This window comes from Ixodes scapularis, unplaced genomic scaffold (assembly GCF_016920785.2).
Source record: "Ixodes scapularis isolate PalLabHiFi unplaced genomic scaffold, ASM1692078v2 ptg001158l_1___fragment_3__unscaffolded, whole genome shotgun sequence".
Lineage (NCBI taxonomy): Eukaryota > Metazoa > Arthropoda > Arachnida > Ixodida > Ixodidae > Ixodes > Ixodes scapularis.
In genome coordinates, this window is record NW_024610108.1 from 1148913 (window position 1) to 1153379 (window position 4467).

General features: G+C 48.4%; 1 long non-coding RNA gene across 1 annotated transcript; it reads left to right on the plus strand.

Moving 5' to 3' along the window:
* The first annotated feature begins 2000 nt into the window (after positions 1-2000).
* On the plus strand, positions 2001-2835 carry LOC121834445. Its single transcript, XR_006077219.1, has 2 exons — positions 2001-2046; positions 2715-2835. It is a non-coding gene; the product is annotated as an uncharacterized LOC121834445 (long non-coding RNA).
* The last annotated feature ends 1632 nt before the right edge of the window (positions 2836-4467 follow it).

The window sequence follows — 4467 nt, forward strand, 5'->3', positions numbered from 1 at the left end:
ACTTGTTATATCTGATTTACATGATCCACTTCTGCTTGAAATGATCAGTTTCGACATCGAGCCCCGCAGTTTTCGTCTACAATTATTTTCCAGCACGAGGGACCTATGACTGACAATAGCGAGCAGAATCTCATTCGAAATCTTTAGGCCATCCCAAAAGCTATGCGAGGCTAGCGGGAACCAGGAGGAGCTCGAGCGGCCGGCCGCTCTGCACAGCCCGGCCACCCTCTCCCTCTTACCGGCGACCGTGGCGCTGAGTCAGGGAGAGGGCTTCTCTGTGGGGTGGCATTCCTTGAAACTATGGCGCGCGCCAGCCAGTGGGAGTTTATCTATCAATTCACTGCTACAGAATACAGGCTTCGCTCATAGCACAGGGAAATTTAGTTGCCGTTTGGCGCCGCTTCAAAAGCTGATAACGCCGGTTGGCTCCATGAGATAATTAACGCTTTCGGATTTAAAAAGAGGCAGGCTAAAGCATTGACGTTACCCACCCTATTGGAAAGACCAGTTTGGAAATCTAACTGGTCATACTGGTATTTAAACTGGTCAAACTGGTATTTGGACTGGTCAGACTGGTCTAACTGGAAATCAAACTGGTGGAACTGGTAGTCAGACTGGTCTAACTGGTAACCATATTGATCTAACTGGTCACCAGATTGCCTTCGAACTGGTCACCAGATTGGCCTAACTGGTCACCATATTGACCTAACTGGTCACCACACTGGCTGAATTGGCAACCAGATTGACCAAACTGGTCACCAGATTGGCCAAACTGGTCCTCAGACTGGCCGAACTGGTCCAACTGGTAACCAGATTGACCAAACTGGTCACCAGACTGGCCAAACTGGTCCAACAGGTAACCAGATTGACCAAACTGGTCACCAGATTGGCCTAACTGGTTACCAGATTGACCCCTCTTTTTCACTTTATTTGTAGGGGTGTGCGAATTGGATAGCGCAGAGGCATTCGCAACCTTCACTGGGCAAAATAAAATCGCAACAAAAGGTTCTGTTAACAGTGTTCAAGCTATTTATTTGTCATATATGTTCTACGATCTCGCGATTGTCACAGGGCGACATGGTACTACAAACAATTAATTCATTTGCAACTGAATTCATGGCATATTAATGCCCACACGAAAGGTCAGCTTTATTTATTTAGCTAGAGAACACTTCATCAATCCAAAAAAGTAAGAGCCAACATACTTCAATATTCTTAAAGGTTTTTTTTTAATATTTTTTTCCCAAAAATAGGTTAAACCAGTTTAAATTCTACAAAACTTGAGATAAAAACGTTAATAACTGCTGCACCATGCTTTATGCGGGTGAATATAATATAACGCGCCGTCGATTGTAACGTGAACCCTTTTCTCGAGGTCCGAAATATGAAAAAAACGCCATGATTTCAATCGTTCCCACTTGGACTTCATACTTTTCCCGCTTTTTACCACGGCCTTTATCCACCCTGGCCTGCACCGAGAAGCCGCTTCCAGGATCCAGCGCAAGTGCCCGAGGCCGAGGCAGGGGGCCTCTATTGTGATGTTGGAGAAGCGCGGGAAAATGTGGCAGTATGAGTCAGGCCCCTGAAATGCGCCGGTGCCCTGGGTGCCTTGCAAAAGGGAGAGGTGCTCACGTGCCAGGACAGGGAGCGCGCGGGCCAATCAGCGCGGCCCTCGCGCCCGCTCGAAGCGCCAGTCGGCGTCAACGACAGCTCCGGCAAGTTCAACCAAAAAAAAACAAAAAAAACAAACGGATCTGGCGCGACTGTTGGGCGCACGTTGGGCCGGTTGGATCTTTGTTGTTTGGGGCCGCTGTTCTGCTTGGGGAGGTTACAAGTTGTCTTCAAGCTGTGTTTGTATAAGATAGTTAGCAAGAGCCTTGAGTGCTGCCTCTGCCGATGGTTCCTGTGGCTGACGACGTCCTCCACCTGAGTTCCACTCGCTCGCGGGCGAAATGGCTGCGTCCCAGAACGGCGTGTTTGGAATTCGCTCCGTCCTCATTGCGGCGCTGGCAATGGCTGCCTCTGCCTCCGCGCCAGCGAGCCATGGTAAGCAGGCTCGACCATTTGGATTCCTTTTCATAATTAGATGCATGTGAAACTGAACGTTTCAGCTACCCGATTTGGAACAGCTATGCTAGTAATACAACCGCCAGTGTGTATGCAGCTTCAGAGATATTCTACCATAGTGGTCGCGAGTTGCGTAGCGGACGACAGACTGGGGAGGCAGGAAGGGGTAACAACAGGATCTTTTCGCTCCTGGGCGTTGCTTTGCGTAAAGGCTGAACCGCATCTAAGCGATTAAGCGAACGACGGTGACAGTGACGAGAATCAGCGACGAGCGACGGAGATTTCCCACGGTCGGTCGTCGCGTCGCTCGGTTTTTGGATTTCTAGAAATCGTCGCTCATGCCTTGGTCGCTTGATGCCGTCGCTTTCATGCGGTTTGTCTCGTCGCGCGAGTGACCGAGCGACAGCGAAGCGGATCGTCGTCGCTTCTCTTGTCGCTCGCCAAATCGCTTACATGAGGTTTATACTTAATTGCCGCTAGACTAGCACCACATCTACGGTTGGCGCACGCTTCCATATTCCCTCTCATACTGTTTATGATACTGCATATTTTTTATTCGTGGCATTAGTTATACATACCGTTTTAGAACAGACGGGTGCGAATAAATCTGCCATGGCTCTAATTTCTTATGTTTATTCTTATTTCAGATGCCTTGAGGTACTATGTTATCCACCACCGGGACCCCGACACTCCAGAAGATGGGGAAAATTTCGCCGACCGGCTGGGACTATAATGAATAATATCATGACAATTTTTTTAAATTGTAAATGTGTTTTTATGTTTATTTTTGTGGTCTGAAGTATGTGTATTTTTTGTGAAAAAAAAGTGAATTTTATCCGTTTACGACCTGTGTTGTCGATATTACCAGTTTAACTGGTTTAACTGCTTGGAGTGAACCAGTATACGCAGTGGTACAGTATTAGCAGTATACACATTTTCACAGTCAGACCTGTATGCACAGTTTCACAGTAAGACCAGTATGCACAGTTTGTTTGTAGAGTTCAACCAATTTAACCAGTGGCAATAAGCCACTGGTTACCAGTTCAACCACTATGACCAGTTCAACCACCATGACCAGTTCAACCAGTATGACCAGTTCAACCACCATGACCAGTCAACCAGTGTGACCAGTTCAACCAGTATCAAACTGGTCAAACTGGAGCAATATCCAAGTTTGAACCTGGTACCAGTTTGAACTGGTTGCCAGTTTAAACTGGTCTTTCCAATAGGGCAGCCACTTTTTCCAGAAAGTATGTGCGGATAGCGAACCTGCGGCTCCCAAGAATGGCACTTTTTTTTATTTATTGCAAATCAACGTATGCTTTGACTAATAATTAACTAGACGAACGTCATTGAAAACAACTGTAAAAATTAATATTCGAAAGATTTTAAGTGCGAGGTGCGCTAACGTAACCACTCAAATAACGTGCGCAAGGAGGGTGGTTCGGAAACGCACAAGAAACAAAACAAAAACGCTCGAGCGTGTCGAATAGACCGATCTCACCAAGCGTTTGGCGCATGCGTGGCGCCGCCATAACTTTAGTTCACAGTAGGCAAAAGGCAATGCACGAGAGGGCTCGTGCTGTATCTTGCTCCACACGCGCAGAGCTCCAGCGGGGTTGTCGCACGTGCAGAAAGACTAAAGTTCCCTCGATGCATTGCGGCAGCGGTGGCGTAGTCAAACTGGCTGGTGAGATCGGTCTATTAGGACGCATTTGTGTGACGAAGTGACGAGGTGCCGGAGTGCCTCTTGTGCCAGCTCCTCGTGCAAGCCGCTCCCGTAATCTGCTCATGATCGTGATCAGGATCAAAGCAGGTGGACATCCGTTTATTCTAGCTAATGCTATGTTCACACTACTAAAGCCCCTCACTCTGTTTGCAAGTGCGAACAGAGTGAGGGGCTTTAGTTGCACTGTTTGCAAGTGCAAACAGTGCAACTTGCAAGTAACGTGAAATGCGCCAGTGCACGAGACACGGGTCTCGTGCGGCCCTTGGAATCAAATGGCGGCGCAGCGCTGAATTGAGCGGCCCTTTGGAGCGAAGGGCCGCTCGTGGCACGTGTCTGGCGTGTTTCCACCACAATGGTTGGTGGCACTTGACCAAAAAAAAAAACGCCTTTATCAAGGGGATATACATCCGTCTAAAGTTTCTGTATATGTTTGCGTTTGTTTTCCAAGTAGCATAAAACACGCCAGAGCACGATGCCCGTATCTCGAGTGACCCTCGGCAGCAAATGGAGGCGCAGCACTGAAATGAGCGGCCCATCCTTGGAAGCGAATGGTGGCGGAACACCCTCCCGTGGCACGTGTCTTGCGCGGTGGCTGCAGAGACATGAAGCCCCTCGATGTGTTTGCGTTTATCTTGCAAGTAGCGTCAAATGCGCCAGTGCACGAAACCTGT